This window comes from Camellia sinensis, chromosome 6 (genome assembly GCF_055761805.1).
Source record: "Camellia sinensis isolate YWXY chromosome 6, ASM5576180v1, whole genome shotgun sequence".
NCBI classification, from domain to species: domain Eukaryota; kingdom Viridiplantae; phylum Streptophyta; class Magnoliopsida; order Ericales; family Theaceae; genus Camellia; species Camellia sinensis.
In genome coordinates this window covers 127,450,524-127,470,724 of record NC_138966.1, presented here as the reverse complement: position 1 = coordinate 127,470,724, position 20,201 = coordinate 127,450,524, and positions in this window count along the sequence as shown.

The following is a 20,201-nucleotide window of genomic DNA, read 5'->3' as shown; positions in this document are numbered from 1 at the left end:
CTAAATAAAAGTTTTTTTTTTTTAACATACAAAGTATACAAACATGACATTATTTTTTTAAGGTGTTGATAGATTATGTTGGGTTTTGTAGTCTCCCATCCATCATACATCCAAACTTAGACGTATTGAAAAAAATGCATTCACATCCGTGCTTGGACCATTAAAACCTTCCATCTTATGAATTTCAAAATTAGTTCAAACAATTCAATTTTAACAAATCAGATGGATATTTGTCCAGTCCTAACCGCATCACTACTCACCCATCAGTACGGATGGAAAAATAATCCAATCCGCTGGGTCTCTGACCCTCCCCGACCCTAATGGGATGGGTTTGGGGGTAGTTGAATAGGGTAGGATCGAGTTTAGAGAAACTTTTGGAAAGTCTAATTGAGTTCGGATTGAGGGCGGGAGTGAATATTTTTTACCCGAACCCTACCCGACCAGCAAATATAGTAATAAATAAATAATAATATTGCATATACATATAATATGTGTATAATATATAGTTGAATTTTTATCAAATAGGGTAAATTACAAATACACTCCTGAGGTTTGATTAAAATACGAATCGCCCCTGTAGTTCTGGAAATTACATTCCACCTCTTGAGATTTCTAATTTCATAACAAATCGCTTCTTTTATTAATAAATTATCAAGTCAATTAATAGTTTTTAATGATATTAGAAATATGTTTTAATTTATAATTTAAGTAATTTTATTATTACATAGGAGAACAATTATGAATTTCATTTTTTTAGTTAATTCTGTTAAATAAAAAATTATGACAAGGGGATATTTATAATTTTCCAAATTATAGGGAGCAATCTGTACTTTAAGCAAATTTTAGAGGGTGTATTTGTAATTTACCCTATAATATATATATATATATATAATATCTATACAATATATTATTGAGTTTCTATTATGTTATATATATAATATAATTTTAATATATGTATAATATATAATACTAGTGTATGCCTGTATCTAAAGGCACGGTGTAAATAATATTGGGATCAAAATGCAGTTGTAATTTATATGTATCATATTGAAATTTGTGGAGTCTATGTCATTTTTTGATAAAGCTATTGAAAAATATAATGAAATATTTTTCTTCTTAAAGAATTTGTAACAATTTTACTTGTATTACATACTGTACAAAAATCAAATCAAATAACAACTCCCCTTAGCCTTAATGCAAATTAAAAAACTAGCATATAAGATTTATAATGTTCATTAATATTGCAAATTAAAATATAAGAGCAAGTGAAAAAAAAAATTGTGAACACCAAACAAAATACAGAAATCGAAGTTATTTTCTACTTGTTAACATTCTATAATAAATAAATAAAATTACTAAACACTACATAAAGCACACCAGTAAGTACTCTGCAACCTTAACAAATTAAATTGAAAATTAAACATTAAACAATGCATACCAACTTGTACTCTACAATTCCAAACAAATCAAATGTAAAAAAAAAAATTAAAAATTAAATATCAAATAATGCACACCAGCCAGTGCTCTACAATCTTAAAAAAATTAAAATTAAAATGCATATCAGCTAATGCTACACAAACATTATATTGCCATACACTAAAAAAATGGGTTAAAGCTTTACAAAACATATATATGCTTCACAAAAAGTGGGTTAAAGTTTTTTAAAATATGAATGTTTTACAAAAGATGTATCAATAACATGTCTTCAAACATGTGTTTGCCCAAACTTTCTCCTCATTACTTTTCAAAAAGTCTTTGTATCAACTTATATGTATCCCCAATGAGGAATATGTACAACAATCTGGTAATTCGTGGAGACAAAAAAAATATAGATTAGTACATTTGTTGAAATTATACATATCAAAACACTTTGAGATTGAAATTACATCATTACGTCACCATCGAAGCAAGCTAGTCGTATTTCTCCTTTTAAGCTCCATAGATTTTTCAATCCACTCCTACAAAAGTCTATATTATTAAATTGAAATTTTATAAAAAGTTATATAACCAATAGAAATAAATTAATTAACAAATGATTACCTTTTGATAACACGTGATTCAATCTACATGCAACGAACGAAACTTCAAGATAAACAATATTTGTAGTAGAATCTGAGCTATCTTTAGAAAGGAGAATATTTATACGATTAAAGAATATACATCTGGACAATGCCACATATAATTGCCTATGGCTAAATACTGGTATGCACAAATCAACCCCAACAAATTTCACAGATTGTCCTTGAGATTTAGCGATGGTCAAGGCATATGCCAATTGAACTAGAAATTGACGTCTTCTCATTTGGAAAGATATTTTCTGAAGAACATGGTGTCAAAAATATCCTTGGTATGAATGTCAAATTGCTAAACTTTTCACCAATTAAAATTTGAGCTTCAATTATGTGAGTGTCGTACCTAGTAACCATCAAGCTTGTACCATTACATAGTCCATTTTTCGGTGCAATGTTTCTTAACAATATTATAAGACAACCCACTTTCAACTCTAACTTAAAAGTTGGTAGCCCAGGAGGATCCAATGAATTTAAATATTCATTAGGATATCTATTTGTAATGGTAGAATCGATTTCATTATCTTCAGACATTTTATCTGCTGCAAGATAAGTATATAATCTCCTTGGAAAGGTATTCAACGCAGTAGTATTAATGTCACTGACATCATCATTACGTGCAAATAAAATTGTGCATTCAGTTAAAAATGTTGGGGTCGACGTCTCTATCATATTCAACTATAGGTAAATTGTAGAGAGTAATTCATTCAAATCTTGACATTTGTGTATTGTTGATGGAAGGTCGACGATTTCTTGAGGATTGGTCCCAATCTAAAATAAGTGAAATCAATAAATAGATATATAAAAAAAAAAATAGGAGTGTAAACATAATTCATTAATTTAAAATAATCTATATAATAAATAAAAAGGTTAAAGTAGTGTTACCTCTATCAAGAAATTTGCAAAATTAGCATTTTTATGGCCTTCATGATTCATCCGTATATTCAAATCTAAAGTTAAGATATGTACATTCTTCCATAGAACTGTGTCTTAATGTTACATTCACAATTTGCTCACGAACTCCTTTGGGTATAACCGGTAAGATTTGTCGAAAGTCTCCACCAAGAACAACAGTAGTACTCTCAAATAGCTTTTCACTATCATAAATATCCCTTAGTGTATGATCAACTGTCTCAACACAATGTCTATGTTGCATAGGAATTTCATCCCAAATTATGAGTTTTGTTTCTCTAAACAACTCAGCTTATAATGATTGTTTGTTAAACCTGCAAAGTGAATTTTCCAAGACATCCAATGGAATGGAAAATGTTGAATGTGCAGTGCGACCTCCTACCAATAACAATGATACAATTCTAGATGGAGCCATAGTAACAACGATATGCCCAAGGCTTCAACATTTTAATGCAATTGTATTATACAAAAATGTTTTCCCTATTCCAGCACCCCTATTCAGAAAGAAAATAGTTCCTTTATTTTGAAAAATTGAAGAAGTGATTGTATTATAAGTATTCTGCTGTCCATTGTTAAGACAATCAATAGTAATTTATGGATCTGTCTGTTGTGCATCACTCTGCAGTTGTTGATGTTTGAATATCAGTTAATTACCAACTACTGTACTCCAAGTTACAGTAGGTTGTGACATGGGTGGGAAGTTAATTAAACTTTTGCTTGATTCATGAAGCATTTGATTCAAAAGATGGAGACTATAATCTTCAACTTGAGCCTCAGTTAGGCCAGAAATGGCAAACAATGTATAAATCTTATATGCAAGATCATCACATATATGTGTTGAAAATTGATTCCATAACGCACACGGATTTAATGGAGAGCACTGGGTGAGAATAATACTAAATAATCTCCTCAATTAGTATCCAGTTTTCATAACTGCAGCCTCTTTCAAGCATTGTATCCACTATTCATCATCTTCTAAAAGCCCTCTTGTAACACATGCTAATTTAAATGTATCATGCACAACATTATCAACCGTGCATAAAGATTGAAATGACCTTGGTCCCTTGACAACAGTTAGTAACAAATGCAGATAAAATCTTTTACCACAATTACGGCTAGCAAAGTACATTCAACCAATTGCATATCCATTTTCTTTTGATTTCTATCCCTTTTCTAACTTAAGCCAAACAAAATGTTGTGGAAATTCTTGATAAGTGAATGGATATTCATCTTCATTGGCAGCACAATATGCAAAGAAGCCAATAAGAGTTGACATTTGTTGACCAACTTTAGATTGAATCATTTCCAATGACTCTTCTAGCTTAAAAACAACGTGATGCATTCTAGGTAAATGAAGTGTCAATCGTACAAATGTTGGCATTTTTGCATGCAAAGGATGACCAAATATTCGCCAAGCAGTTTCTGGAAGTGCAATATACCTCGCATTGAGATATTGTTGAATCTCATTTATCAATTCCAATACCATCGTTGTACGATCATAACCCTTGTTGTCACGATCTAAACTCGCCCCTATAGGTTTAGTGTCATAACCGGCCAGTAATCGTGAGATTACTGAAGGCCTCTAAAGTAGAATTACAGAATAAGGAGCCAACGGAAACAAATATCAAAAATAAATTTGTCCAATGAGCTGTGCTGACTTATATGAAATAGAGGCTTTTAAATTTATATACTATGTCTAAAAGTCATTCTTACATTATACCTACACACATTATAGTCAAAGCAAGAAGGGATTAAACCCTAAATACAAAAACTTGTCTTAAACGTACGTTAACAAAGAAAACAAGAGCTAAGTCAATCACAAGGCCTTGAACACGTGACGTATTCGGAACCTCCATGGGAGGCGCAATGGTTGGCTTACAACAGAATACAGATCCAGAAAAAAGTCTTCAGGTCTGATCTCCAAAACGCTCACCTATACATATATATATACGCATAGTGAGCTAAAATCGAGTTAATAGCATTAAGGTAATGATTCTAAAAATTTCGAATAACATATTAATGTAACCAATTTCAATTTCAGATGCCGATAAGGTTTTTAATTTCCATATTAAAGCAGATTTCACAACAACTATTACTACGATTAACAAATAGAAAGTCAAATAGCATGCAAAATACACAATAAATACATAATTTATTTTAATCACTTAATTAACATCCTTAATTACAGATTAGTAATTAATTACAGATCGGGGTTGTTACACTTGTAAATGTACTTATGTATATACTTGACACATCTCATTCCAGCACAAACTTCTACATTTATATGACAGTGGAAAAGTTTAGAAAGATATGCATTGTATGGTACGACATCCCTGTTATCAACTTCTTGCCCCCTCACAGTATGTACTTGACCATTATTGCGACGACGATAGATAGGGTATCCATTTTGATCTATAGTTGTTTCTGTGAAAGCTCGAGGATATTTCTTAGTGCATCTACCATTTTTCATACATAGTGCTGGCGGATTTTGAGCACCACATGGTCCATGTACCATACAACATTTGACAATTTCAAAAAGCATAGGATTATCTTTTGGGTCTGAAAATTCTGCACAGACCAATTTGTCAACTTAAGCACATGTCCGAATTTTGATTGAACCCTTAAGAAATAAAAGTGCATACATATAAGAGATGCCTCATTTTTTAAATTCAATTGTAAAAACATGTGCAACTTTATTTCTAAATACTTTATTTGTTTCTATTTCCTTCATTAAACACTTTCTCTTCAACTCAAAAACACGGGCAATTAAATTAGAACGATCAATAGGTTTTTAATGTAGTAATAACGTTGAAGTAATTTCTGGCCAATTGGGATTTGCAATCATAGTAAGAAAAATATTTGGGTTTTGATTGTATCGCATGATAGCCATTGAATCTTGAAAGATTTCAAACATATGTCTAGGACTGCCAGGAAATGAAGATGGCAAAACAAACCTTTCACCAATTTGACAGGTTACACATAATTTGGATCAATATTTGGCAATTCTTGGTAAAGCTCAACCTGATGTTTCCCTTGATTAAGCTTGCAGTATGTCAATCAGTTTTGTTCAGTTGCGGCCTAAGCATCTACCAAAAACTCTTGAAATAATTTCCCACCTCTTAAAATTGTTAAATACTCTGTGGGTTGTTCAAACAAACGATAACTATAAAAATTTATTTGAGTAAGTCGATCAGTTGAAGATTGATCATACTGAACGTTTCACAATTTCAACTCAGGTTCCCATTCAAGCTCACCATATGGAAATAATAGAACATAATGTAATGGCAAATATGTTGAGTGACATTCATTAATTTGCATCAACTCATTATTCCTTCAGAAATGTAAGATAATATCTCTGATTCCACTTAGCTCTGTTCCATCACATGGTATTACAAACATAATCTCATCTACAGTTGGTAGGTTATGCCGATATCAATTAGTTGTTGAATTGTAATAAAGATGAGTAGGTAGATTATGTCCTACAAAGTCTAATTGATGTAAAATGGCATGAGCCTGGCGAAATTTATCTACAAATGCATTAACTTGCAACAAACTATCCTGAATAGTTTTGAGAACATCCCTTCTCAAGTTAGGATTTCTACGATTACGAATTTCTAAAGCTGAATCAGGGTCATAGCTATACAATTAAGCATAACTTACATCCTGTCCTGGTTGTGGTTGTAGTGATTCTATTTGATATCGCAATTCCTTATGAATTGTGAATGATGTAGGGCCTCTTCCACTGAGTACTCTAGGATCCAATGTAGTACCAAGACTTGTAAAAGCATTGGCTGCATTGTACACTCAAGTATAACTTTGAAAGGATTTTGATTGATCATTATTCCAATTACACAATGCCTGAAGTGATGGAAGGGGTGTAATAAGTAAAGGTAGCCTAATCTTTCCTTCCAAACAACAAGTTCCAAATAAGGGACGCTTTATAGATGATTTTGTCAAATTTTCATCTATCCAATTTAAGGTTGAACAATGAGGACATAATACATCCATCTTGCCAAGATAATGACGGCAAGAATCTTTGTGTGCCCTGGCGTCAATTGATGTACTCATAGACATATTTTCTAATTCATCATCAGTACGTAGATCTTCTTGAAGAAATCAATTTATAGGAGTAGACCTACGAATATTTGTGTATAAATAAAATTTTAGAAAACAAAACAGTATGAGTAAGAGTATGTATTTGAAGATTAAACATAGTAGTTTACCGATTTCTTTGTAGAGCTAAAGATGTACTTGGCATAGAATAATGGGTAACCATTGTTCGTTTTTGTGCTGAATGAGAATCTTCAGTTATTGTTTCTCATTCCAGGCAAACGCGATTACGACGAATTAGTAAATAAGGTTTTCTTGGTTGAATACATTCTTCTGATCCCTCATGTTCTCGTTGCAAAGCATTGAAATTTAAAGTATGACTGTCACGACCCGCTCCCCGTACCCAAGGAAGCATCGTGATGGCCAGTAACTGAGGTTACCTACGGCCAACTCTTAAACAAAGCAATAAACGCAAGCAAAAGTAATATTTAAATAAGGGTACGAAAATAATCATTGGAGCTTCTATTTTTATTACAAAATTTATTGACCAAAAAGGCCGATATTTACATATAAAAATGTCAATAAAAGTGCTATGTGTGTCTATTCCGCAGTCCCGCATCTAAGACTTTCCATAAGCTATTTCTGAATTGCATTGTTTCCTGAAAATTGGTAAACAACTATAAGCACATGGCAGAGTGAGAAATATTATACCAAGAGTATAAGGGACACGAAATAACCTTGGATAGTTAGTTAGACCAAAACATTTACATAAACAAATCATTTGAGTAGCAGAAATTGCTCATTTAAGTAGCAGAACTAAAATACATAAATTATGTAAATATATAACCATAACCACGGTACAGAATAGAACAGAACAGAAGTCACAGAAGTGACAGTCAGAACAGAGGTACGGATTTAAGAGGTGGCTCGTACGGATTCTAGAGGTGGCTCCCACAATAGTGTAGCACTTAGCTCCGCACAGCACTTTGGTCCGCACAGAACAGAGGTACGGATTCAAGAGGTGGCTCGTACGGATTCTAGAGGTGACTCCCACAATAGTGTAGCACTTAGCTTCGCACAGCACTTTGGTCCGCACAGAATAGAGGTCAATGGATCCATGACAAACAGAGGATTACAAAGTGGTCAAACAGAAGCCAATGGTTATTTAAGTCCCCAAAAGTGTAGGACTACCGTGGTGGTACTTACAAAGCATAATTTTATATAAGGTTATAGCCAAATATTCTTTAAAAATAAAACAAATATATCCATGGGTTTCCTTTAAAATAAATAGGATTCAGAAGATAAACCACGTAACTGATACCTTTATAAAACATAACTTTTATTAAAAACATAATTTGTGTAAAACAGATTTTGGTAAGTTAAGACATACGTAAAATACATTTTGGTGACTCAAGGCATAATATAACTCACCTTAACTTTAATACCTTACTTTTTCTTTCCACTACCAAAAACTCTTTTAACTTTCACAATTATTTCCTTCTTCCTCTCTTTTTTTCTTTCCTTTCTCTCTTCCTTTTTTTTTCTTTCTTCCTTTCTTTTTTTTTCTTTCCAGCCGAATCACCTCCTATTTGTAAGGAGGTGAGACCATTGCTTGGCCAACACGTGGCCGGGCCGCCACTGTCTCCCAAATTCAATAATAATTATAAAAATTTATTTTTATCCTTAATAAATATTTAAGATAATTACCTTTTGACTCAATATTTTAATATAATTATATAAATAATTTAATTTTTAATTAAATTACATTTTATTAGATATCAATAAAAAAATAATTATTTATTTTAGTACAACACCCATTATTATTATTATTTATATTATCTATATTATTATTATTTATATTTTGACCCTAAACTTTTAATAATTATATTATTTTATAAAATTACGCATAATAATATATAATAAATTATATATTTTCCGAACTGAGATTAAATAATATTAGTATAAATTCTACAGAATAATTAAAAATTTGAGTTGTTACAATGACTTTTCATTTTGTTTACACTTTTACCGTGCACGTTGGGCCAATGCAGCTTTTGATATTACATTATCATTGGTGCTTAATTGGTGAATATTGTTGTCTAACATTTTGTACTTGTTTTGTTGCATCTTTATGTTTTCTATTTTATTTATTTTATATCGTTAATTTTATTATCTTTATTTCTTTCTTTTTTCCTGCATTTTGATTTTTATTAAATAAATAAATAAGAATTAAAAACTTGTCTTATTTAGTTTTTCCTTTCATTATATATTATTTATTTCTTCCTTGACTTCTTTTGTCCTCTTCGCTTCGTTTATAGTTATATAAGTAGCAATTTATAGATGCTACATTATAAATGCACATGCATCCATACAAATAAAAAAAATTAATTTGGAAAACACGTACAAATAACAGCAAGTTACAGGAAAATATTTCACAATCATTTTATACACTTATAGCTTTTAAGGCATTATGAAATTCTTCACAAACTTCAAATTTTAACTTTTGAAAATTTGATCAACTTTGCTTCCCATTTAAAAAAATCTATATATGTCGAAGAAGGTATATTACTTGACATGTATTTGTCATTTTCTTGTCAGAAGGAACCAGCTTTTCTTTTTCCTTGGACATTTGGTTAACCTTAATTTTCATTTTCTTTTGCCTAGCAAACATAAATAAAATATTCAAAAGATTAAAAAAATCTTATATAAATAAAACACATACATGTTTGACTTGATTTTGTACTTACTGCAAGAACATGAATAACGTTATGGTTATGCTCATCGTGGATGACTATACCAACATTTGTAGACAAAAAAAATTCTTTTTTCCAAATTTTGAGAATTTTGAAAATGTTTTTTTAACAATCTTAAAAAAATTAACAACCAAATCACTTGGTAGCAAATCTATACAATCACAAAAGGTTAGATAAAAGAACATATGCCTAAAAAGATTAGACAAAAGAACATAGGTCTAAAAACTAATTCCATTTAATCCAATAACAATAAAAAAAATGATATAATTCTATAAACTAATGATTAGCCAAAGAAAATCCAAAATTAAATAGTAATCAATGATTAGCCTAAGGACCCCCTCCAAAAAAAAATTTGAGACTGATAAATATTTATGACAATCGCCCAAATTTCACTTTGTTTACTATTTTCACCACTTTATCACCAACCAAATAAGACATAATATTTTTGGCAAAAATTACTAATTTATGGACGGATAAAGATGTATACCAATTGAAAAAAAGCCTTAACACAAAATTGAAACAAACAAAAAATAAATATTATATAGATTTTGCCTCTTCAATTTCATCTCTAATGACATGGCCCATCCCATGTGAAATAGTTCCATACGCTCATGCTGTTCAATTTCATTTTTAGGCTTTATTTATTTTTAAATTTGACATAAATAAAGCCGAAATAGATATGGACTAATTTAAAAATTAAAATTAAAAAAAGTGGTGATGATAATGTGGACTAATTTTAAAAAAACCAATATGCAATCAAATTGTAGCATAATGTAGACTAAGGTCTCGTTTGGGAAGCGACCCATTTAGCCAAAAAGTTAAGAAGTCACTAAAAAAATAAAAAGCCAACAATCCATACCAAAAATTTAAATATTCTCTTTTCTTTCTACTTTTTGCACATCTTTTCGTAAAAAGTCAAAAAATCATCCCAAACATATTAGCCTGCGTTTGGTTGTATTTTGTAAATGTGATTTGAGAGTATGAGTTATATTTTGAGTTTGTGTGTTGTAGAATTATGATTTGAGTGTAGAAAATTTGTTTGGTAAAGAGTTTTGAAAATAGTTTTGGAAAAGAGGTTTGATTTGAGTGGGGAATTGTTGATGTGACATTTGATATGTGATACAAAAATTTACAACTCATAACTAAACATACAACTCAAAATTATTTTAAAGCATATAAAAAATTTAAAAATTTTCAGAAAATATTTTTCCCGATTATATAAATCAATTGCAAAAAAAAAAAAAATTCAGTGTTTCGGGCAGTCGGCCGGACGACCGGCCGGACGTCCCGTTCCCTCAAACGCCCCCTCTGCAACAAACAGAATGCTTTGACATATAGACAGAGCTTCCGGTAGAGTTTTGGAAAATTAATTCCAAAACTCTTACCAAACATTATGCTCAAACTCAAGTGTTGAAAACTATTTTCAGAGCACAAACAAACAGAGCCTTAGTTTTTTTTAGTTCATATTTTAGTGAAATAATCAAAAAATTACTAAATTAGCTTATTTCCAAACGAGACCTAATTAAAATCAAACTGTAATATAAAAACAAAACAAATATAAAATCAAGATCAACACTTTAATAGAACCTAACCCAACACCATTTACAAATTTAACTATATATGATGTAACAACCTAAGAGCAGTTGATGAGTTGACTTACACCACTTTTTAAGATTCACTTTTATGATTGTGCTTATCTACATATAATAGTGACATTGTCCTTGTACTTTAACCTAAAAGTGTTTGATTATATAATTTTAGACACTAATAAATAAAAAATTAACAATACTAATTAACAATCATAAAAAATTCTTTTTCCAAATATTGAGAATTTGGAAAAAAAAATTTAACAACCTTAAAAAATTTAACAACCAAATCACTTGGTAGCAAATCTATATAATCACAAAAGATTTGATAAAAGAATATAGGCCTAAAAAGATTAGACAAAAGAACATAGGCCTAAAAATTAATTCCATTTAATCTAATAATAATAATAAAATGATAGAATTCCATAACTAATGATTAGCCAAAGGAAACTCAAAAAAACAATAAAAATTTTTTGAGGCAAATTAATATTTATGACAGTTGCCCAAATTTCACTTTGCTTACTATTTCTCCCGCTTTATCACCAACCAAACAGGACTGAATGTTTTTAGTAAAAACTATTGATTTATGAATTGATAAATATGTATACCAATTCAAAAAAAGCCTTAATTGAAAATTGAAACAAACAAAAAAATAAATATTATATAGATTTTGTCCCGAATAGGTCCATACTCTCACCCTGTTCAATTTTATTTTTAGACTTTATTTATTTTTAAATTAAAAAAAAATAAAGCTGAGACAAATATGAACTAATTTAAAAATTAAAATTAAACAAAGTGGTGATGATAACGTAGACTAATTTTAAAAAAACAAATATGAAATCAAATTGTAGCATAATGTAGATTAATTAAAATTAAACTATAGCATAGAAACAAAACAAATATGAAATCAAGATCAACACTTTAATAGGACCTAACCCAAGAACATTCACAAATTTAACTATATGTGATGAAACCACCTAATTTACTAGCAATAGAGCAATTCATGAGTTAACTTATACCAATTTTTGAAAATAACTGAGATTCACTTTTGTGATCGTACTTATCTACACTTCAGGAAATTACCTTAAATAGCAATGTAAAAACAAAAAACAACAATGATTCATCCCCCCTTTTTCCCCCACCCCCTCTCTCTCTCATTGGTTACATTTTCTTTTTCTTTTTCTTTTTTTTCCTACTCCTCCAATCACCACCCGCCACGTGACAAATGGGGTGAGGGGGTGACCCCCAAAAGGGGGTCCCAAGCATTATTCAACAAAAAATTCAACGCTAAAAAGCTAGATATTATGAAAATAACAACAAAACCCGAATCAAAATGCAAATCACCAAACTAGTTCACTTTCTGGTAATGGTGCCTACATACACCCAACAACAAAAACTTGTGTGTGTGTATATATATACATGATTCAACATGCGAACCATTGAACTATTGAGCAACAAAAACTCTAAACTCTTTCATTTGGTTTAGTTTATGGGTTTATTAAGCCCCAATAATCCCAAATCATATCACTCTTAAGGTTTAGAACATTGAACCTGTTAGGTTTTATTATTGGCAATTCCGTTTGACAAGGATTTCTTTAAGATTTTCTTCCAAAACTAGGATATCCAAAAGTAATTAGATTTCTTCCAAAACTAGGATTACTTTTGGATTTTCTATAAATAGTTGGTTTTCTCCCAAAACTATTTAATTCCTCCAGATCTTCTTTTTGGTTCTTAAGGTTTATATGTGGGAATATTTTATTAGTTTTCTTTGATGTTTTATTGAGTATTCAACTCATGATTTAAAGAGAGTACATCAAAGGTTTTGTTTGCTATACACAAGAGAGAGAGAGTTGTTCTTCGGTGGATTCTGAAGAATTCAAGCCTGAAGCTTCAGTGGATTCTGGAGTGGCTCATCATAAAGACAATTCTAAGGTGAAGACGGGGTTGGAAGAGGCACATAGAGGTTGGTTCAATTAGGCGTGGATTCGCTAGGTAATTGAGAGTATACCTGTGTAATTCCTTTAAATCTTCTTAGTGGATTGTTTTGTGGCTGTTGCCTGCGGTTTTTTAATCACAGTTGGAGGTATTCAATTGTGATTTTTTAACGTTAAAATCGTTGTGTTGTTTTGTCTTGATTGTTTGATTGGGATTGTTGTTTACTACTTAAAATTGATATATAATCACAAATCAACATCTAGGGGATTTCTAGATTTTTCAATTGGTATCAGAGCAGGTCGTTCTATTTTTTTTAAAAAAAAAGAAATTCTTTTAGAATGAGATCTTGTTTGATTTGTGATAATGGATTCAATTCGTGAGGAAAATTCGATGGTTCGACCACCCCTACTTGACGGATCCAATTATTCTTTTTGGAAAGCTCGGATGAGATCGTTTTTAAAATCTATTGATGAAAACGTTTGGCAATCCGTCATGAATTGGTGGACTGAACCAACAATTACTGTTGATGGAGTAACTTTCCCCAAACCAATTGATAAGTGGGACACAACTGATTACCAAAATAGTAGCTGGAATAGTAAAGCTATCAATTCTCTCTTTTGCGCTGTCACACCTGAAGAGTTTAGTCGTATTTGCAATTGTGAAGTCGCAAAAGAGGCTTGGGATGTCTTACAAACTATTCATGAGGGTACTCCTTCGGTTAAACGCTCAAAACTTCAAAGGCTCACGTCTAGTTTCGAAAACCTTTCAATGAAAGATAATGAGACCTTTGATGAATTTTATGCGAAGTTGAGTGACATTGTAAATTCCAACTTCAATTTAGGTGAAAAAATACCAGAATCCAAAGTTGTGGAAAAAAATTTGAGATCCTTGCCCGATCGGTTCCAACCAAAAGTTACGGCTATTGAGGAGGCTCAAGATGTTGACAACCTCAAGCTGGATCAGTTGGTTGGAAATCTCCAAACTTATGAGGCACACAGGAATTTTAAAAAGAAACAAAAAGATATAGCGTTTAGTAGTGCTCATAAAGTTAGAGAGGATTCTGATGAGGATTATGAGATAGATTCCAAGATTACGGCTGCTTTTGTTAAACAATTTAAAAAATCTTTTTTGAAAAAGAATCCTAATCTTTTGGAATCTACTCATACTCCTAAATCTAAAGGCAAAGATAAACTCAAAATTAATTCTATAGCCAAGAAGGAGAAAGGAAAGATACAAGGGAACTCTGAAAGACTCCAATGCTATGAATGCCAAGGATTTGGCCATTTTGCTCAAGAATGCCCCACTCGTTTGAAGAAGAAGAAAGCCCTCGCCATCACTTGGGATGATAAATCAAAATCTGATGAAGATGAAAGTGACAACGAAGATCAAGACGAAGAGGGACATAAACAATTCCTTACTTTCATGGCAGCTTTCGAAGCTGAAGGACAGACAGATTCTCCGAAGATGTCAGTTGAGAATATCACTGATGATGAATCCTCGGAAAGTGATCATGAAGAGCTTAAGCAAGCTTATGAAAAGTTGTATAAGGAATCTCTTAACTTATTTAAATTGAATGACAAACTCACAAAGAAACTCAAAGCATGTGAAAGTGAGAATGTCAAACTTAATGAGGAGATTTCCGAGGCCAGGATTAATACCATCAATGTAGCTGATGATCGATAAGCTCTTTGTGCAAAACTATTGACTTATGAGACAGAGAGGAATGAGCTACTGGAAACCCATGCCATGTATGAAGAAAAGATTGAATCTCTCGAGATGTCACAAGTTGCTTTGGAAGAACTAATGATCAAGAAAGAGGAAGAGCTCAAGTGTGCTATGGCTACCATTGGTCTTTGGAACAAAGGATCAAAGACTTTGGAGGATATCATTGGGTCTCAACAAATGACAAGAATGGCATTGGCTTTGGTGGTAAGAAAGAGCAAAAACAGAGTGCTTCAACATCTCATGATACAAGAACTCAAGGAAAGGGAGAACAAAAAATTCAACATAAGGATGGACTTCTTAAACTTCCTAGAGTTGATAAGGTAAAAGAAAAAAAGGTACACCCTGTTTTTATTTGTCATCATTGTGATATGCATGGTCATATTCGCCCTTATTGTTATAAGTTGTATGGAAAAGTGTATTTGCCTAAACCTAGGAATAGGAAGTTGGAAATCATGTCGAGACGGGCTCCTATTGCAGGGGAAAGGAACCACAACGTCAAGACACCACCCAAGAACTGCAATTCTCACAACTTTGTTCGTACTAAAGTAGTTTGGGTGAGAAAACTTGACTTGTGTTAATTTGTTTATTTGTTTTAGCTTTTGGGTTTTTGTGTGTTGTTTTTAATGAAAAAAAAAAAGAAAAAAAAATGTGTGCTTGTTCATTTTTTTTGTCTTGCTTTATTTTTGAAAAAAAAAAAAGAACAAAAACCAAAAAAGATTTTCTTAGTATGGTTTTGAAAGCTTGAAATTTTTAAGTGGTCCTTGGTGCATATTGGATTTGATGAGAATATCCATTACATGTTAATATATGTGTGCTTTCTGTGGTCATTACTCATTTTGGAGTGTGTGTTTTTTGATTAGTATGTCTCATTCTGTACACACTCTTGGATTAGCAAATTTTGGAGTCTTCAGCCTTAGTGATTATTTTTTTTTTTATTTTTTATTTTTTTGGACTTCTAGCATTGTATCTTTTGCTTTTCTAGAGGAATTGACCTATACTAGCATATCTTGGGTGATGTTGAGTCTCTTAACCACCTACCATCCTTTTGCATCTCCATGGCTTTCCCCTTAATTCTTTGCAGTCTAGCCATGAGGAAAAGGCTACCTCAGAGTCACCAACTAGGCCATCCTTATTATATCCATGCTTCTCTGGTTCGGTTTCCATACTCTTGAGCGTGTTAGCCACCAATGATTGTGCAAAAGAAAAAGAAAAAGAAAGAGAAGAAGACAAAATATGCAAAAGAAAGAAAAAAAGAAAAGAAAAAAGATTCATTGATTGAGGAGGAGCCTCCGCCTTTACTCACCAAATACCCATTGATTCCTAGTGGTTTGACTTTCCTTTGTCGTGCTTAAGATTCTCTTGTCGGAGGTCCAGCTTTCAAATCACTACTAGGATTGAATCTAGTGTTTGTCGAACTTCAAGAATCACACACACATTTTTCTCATGGGATCTATGCTTTTCACATAATGCATCACTTTCTTTCATGAGGAATTTTCTACAAATTGTGCACATTGTGTTTACTAGTAATTGCGCTTCTTGGATAATCTTGTGTGTTTTAAGGTACAAATCTGAAATGAGGAATTTTCTACAAACTGTGCACATTGTGTTTACTAGTAATTGCGCTTCTTGGATAATCTTGTGTGTTTTAAGGTACAAATCTGAAATTTCTTGCTTGCTCCACCATATTATTTTTTGTCGTTTTCTTTTTGTTCACTGTTTTCAGTATTTGTGGTTGCTTTTAGTGATGGGGAGTTTGGTTCATCTTGACTTGGGTTGGTTTATGATCTTGCTTTTGTTGTTGGTTTATGATCTTGCTTTTGTTGTTTGAGAGTTGTTTTTCATGAGTCTTAGTTTTCATCTATTCATGTTTTCCATCTCATGTTTCAAGATAATCTTGTCCTATGTTTATTGTTTTTTCTTATACTTTTATAGGACTAATAGTTGTTTTGGAGATTGTGGCACTAATAGCTGTTTTGCAGGTCATGACCTTGAGAAAGAAGTTGGTTTTTGTTGGCTGTAATGGGTTGGGGTGTTTAGGATTTTATTTGTTAGATGTGTTTTGTCACGGCATTGCCAAAGGGGAAGATTGTTAGGTTTTATTATTGGCAATCCCGTTTGACAAAGATTTCTTTAAGATTTTCTTCCAAAACTAGGATATCCAAAAGTAATTGGATTTCTTCCAAAACTAAGATTACTTTTGGATTTTCTATAAATAGTTGGTTTTCTCCCAAAACTATTTAATTCCTCCAGATCTTCTTTTTGGTTCTTAAGGTTTATATCTGGGAATATTTTGTTAGTTTTCTTTGATGTTTTATTGAGTATTCAACTCATGATTTAAAGAGAGTACATCAAAGGTTTTGTTTGCTATACACAAGAGAGAGAGAGTTGTTCTTCGGTGGATTTTGAAGAATTCGAGCCTGAAGCTTCAGTGGATTCTGGAGTGGCTCATCGTAAAGACAATTCTAAGGTGAAGACGGGGTTGGAAGAGGCACATAGAGGTTGGTTCAATTAGGCGTGGATTCGCTAGGTAATTGAGAGTATACCTGTGTAATTCCTTTAAATCTTCTTAGTGGATTATTTTGTGGCCGTTGCCCGTGATTTTTTAATCACAGTTGGAGATGTCCAATTGTGGGTTTTTCACGTTAAAATCGTTGTGTTGTTTTGTCTTGATTGTTTGATTGGGATTGTTGTTTACTACTTAAAATTGATACATAATCACAAATCAACATCTAGGGGATTTCTAGATTTTTCAGAACCATTGAGCAACAATAACTCTTTGAAAAAATAGAGTATGGTCTATGATATATATTATGCATTTGAGTGAAATAGAAAGAAAAAAAGATGCTCAGAGCAAAAAAGATGCTCTGAAAAAAAATGTTCAGTTTCTAGGTTTATTAAGCCCCAATAAACACACTTTATCACTTAAAGATCAAACCCATTTTAAACCCAAAAAGATCAAAACTTACAGGAAACCAACCTAAAAAGATCAAACCTTATAGAAAACCAACCTTACAACCAAGCAGCCGGAGTGGTCAGAGTGAGGTCTGATGAAGCCAGAGAGAGAAATAGGTAGACAGAGAAATGAGAGGCAAAAGCTGAGGGAAGATAAAAAATGTTTAAATAGAGAGAGAGAGAGAGAGAGAGAGAGAGAGAAAAGAATGGTGGGGAGGCAAATCATTTGTGATGCTTAGGGAGAGGGGTGTTTGGGCGGTTACCATCTATTAATCTGAACCATTGATATACATTTAAGATTCATTCCAACCATACCATTGAAACCAAATGTACATCTAATACATTTTGGACATTTTCAAACAACAATGCTAGAGGGCTACAATTTTTGTGGCCACAATGGCTCAAAACTGCCAAAACGACGTCGTTTTGGCATGTTTTGCACCCAAAACGACGTCATTTTGGTAGTTTTGAGCCATTGTGGCCACAAAAATTGTGGCCCTCAAACATTTTCCTTTTCAAAAACCCTCTTGTCATATTATATAGATATTTTTTTTTAAAATTATAAATAGCATTTTTAGTTTTAATTATTAAATTTTAATATTATTGTTAAAGTTTTTACCATGTTGCGGATGTGGTAAGGTCGGGAGTGGAGATTATGGAGTCGGTTGAGATGTGAGCTTTTTTTATTTTTTGGCTAAATTAGTCACAAAGATAAAATAGGTTAAAAAGTCAATAAAACAAAATGTTTGTTTGGCATGCACTAAAAAAGTGTATTTTTTTACATACATACACTTATTTGAGTCACATCAATCAACATCTCATCTCTACTTTTCTACCCACTTTCTCTACTTTTCTACACATTTTTTTTATAAAAAGTCAAAAAGTACACTAGAACATTCCAAACCATCCTAAAATGTCACATTCAAATTATAATCATTTTATTTTTCTCTCACAAAAAAAATAAAAAAATCAAACTAAGGTTTTGTTTGGGGAGTAACTATTTTAGCCAAAAAACTAAAAAATAATTATAAGTTGTTATATCACTTTTTTTATTTTTCTACACATTTTTTTATAAAAAGTTAAAAAATTACTAAAATAATATGTTTTCAAAGGAAACCTAAATAAAATTTTTAACCGAAGCTAAAACAGTTAAAAAATCAACTCAATTTTTTATACGAAGTCTAAGGCCTCGTTTGGCAAGAGGCTATTTTAGCCAATTAGCCAAAAAGTTACTAAATTAGCCAAAAAGCTAACAACCCATACCAAAAAGTCAAAGATTCTCTTTTCTCTCTACTTTTTGCACATCTTTTCGTAATTAGCCAAAAAGTCATCCCAAACATACAAGTTTTTTTTACCTACCTTTTTAGCCAAATAGCCGAAAAGTTACTAAATTAGCCTGTTCCCAAACGAGGCCTAAGATCCTCTAAAATAGACAAAAAATTAAAAAATTACTAAAAAAACAAAAAAGTTAACTCTATTCACTAATCAATTATTTAGTCAAAAAGTCAACATATACGGAGGGCAAAAAGACCAAAACACCCTTGCTGACATGCACAAAAATTGAAAAAAAGAAGAAGAAAAAAGCAGTGCAGCAGCACAGTGTGCGCCAGTGCTTAGAAGGATACTTTGGTAATTTTGTTAGTTAATAAAATATTTTAATACATATTTTTGGTAAAAAATTAAAAAATTATTCCAAATATATATATTTTTTCTCTATTTTTTAATAAAAAAATTAAAAAATACATTTATATAATTCATTCCAAACAATCTCTAAATTTACGAGTTTGACGAAGTTTGCGAGTTTAACGAAGTATAAATTTACGAGTTTGAGGGAGAGTGAGAGAGAGTTACACAAGAATTGAGTCGAGAGAGCAAGCGGCAAAAATTGGACGAAGTTGGATAAAGAGTTAGGGCTGTAATCGAGCCGAGCCGAGTTTCACTATGTTCGAGCTCGGCTCGATTTATTACAGAGGTGTTCAAGCTCGGCTCGAGCTCGAAACGAGCCTAAATATGTGAGCTCGAGCTCGGCTCGCCTAAAATTTATGTAACTCGGGCTCGGCTCGTTATGGCTCGTTAGCCAAGTGAAACCACAAAGGCTAGCAGCTACTACACTTAAATAGAGATTTGTTTGTCTTTGAAATACATAAGTAAACGATGTGAGACTCCCAATTGTTTGAAACATTACTTATCAAACGGCGTCGTTTTGTCAAGTGCACCAA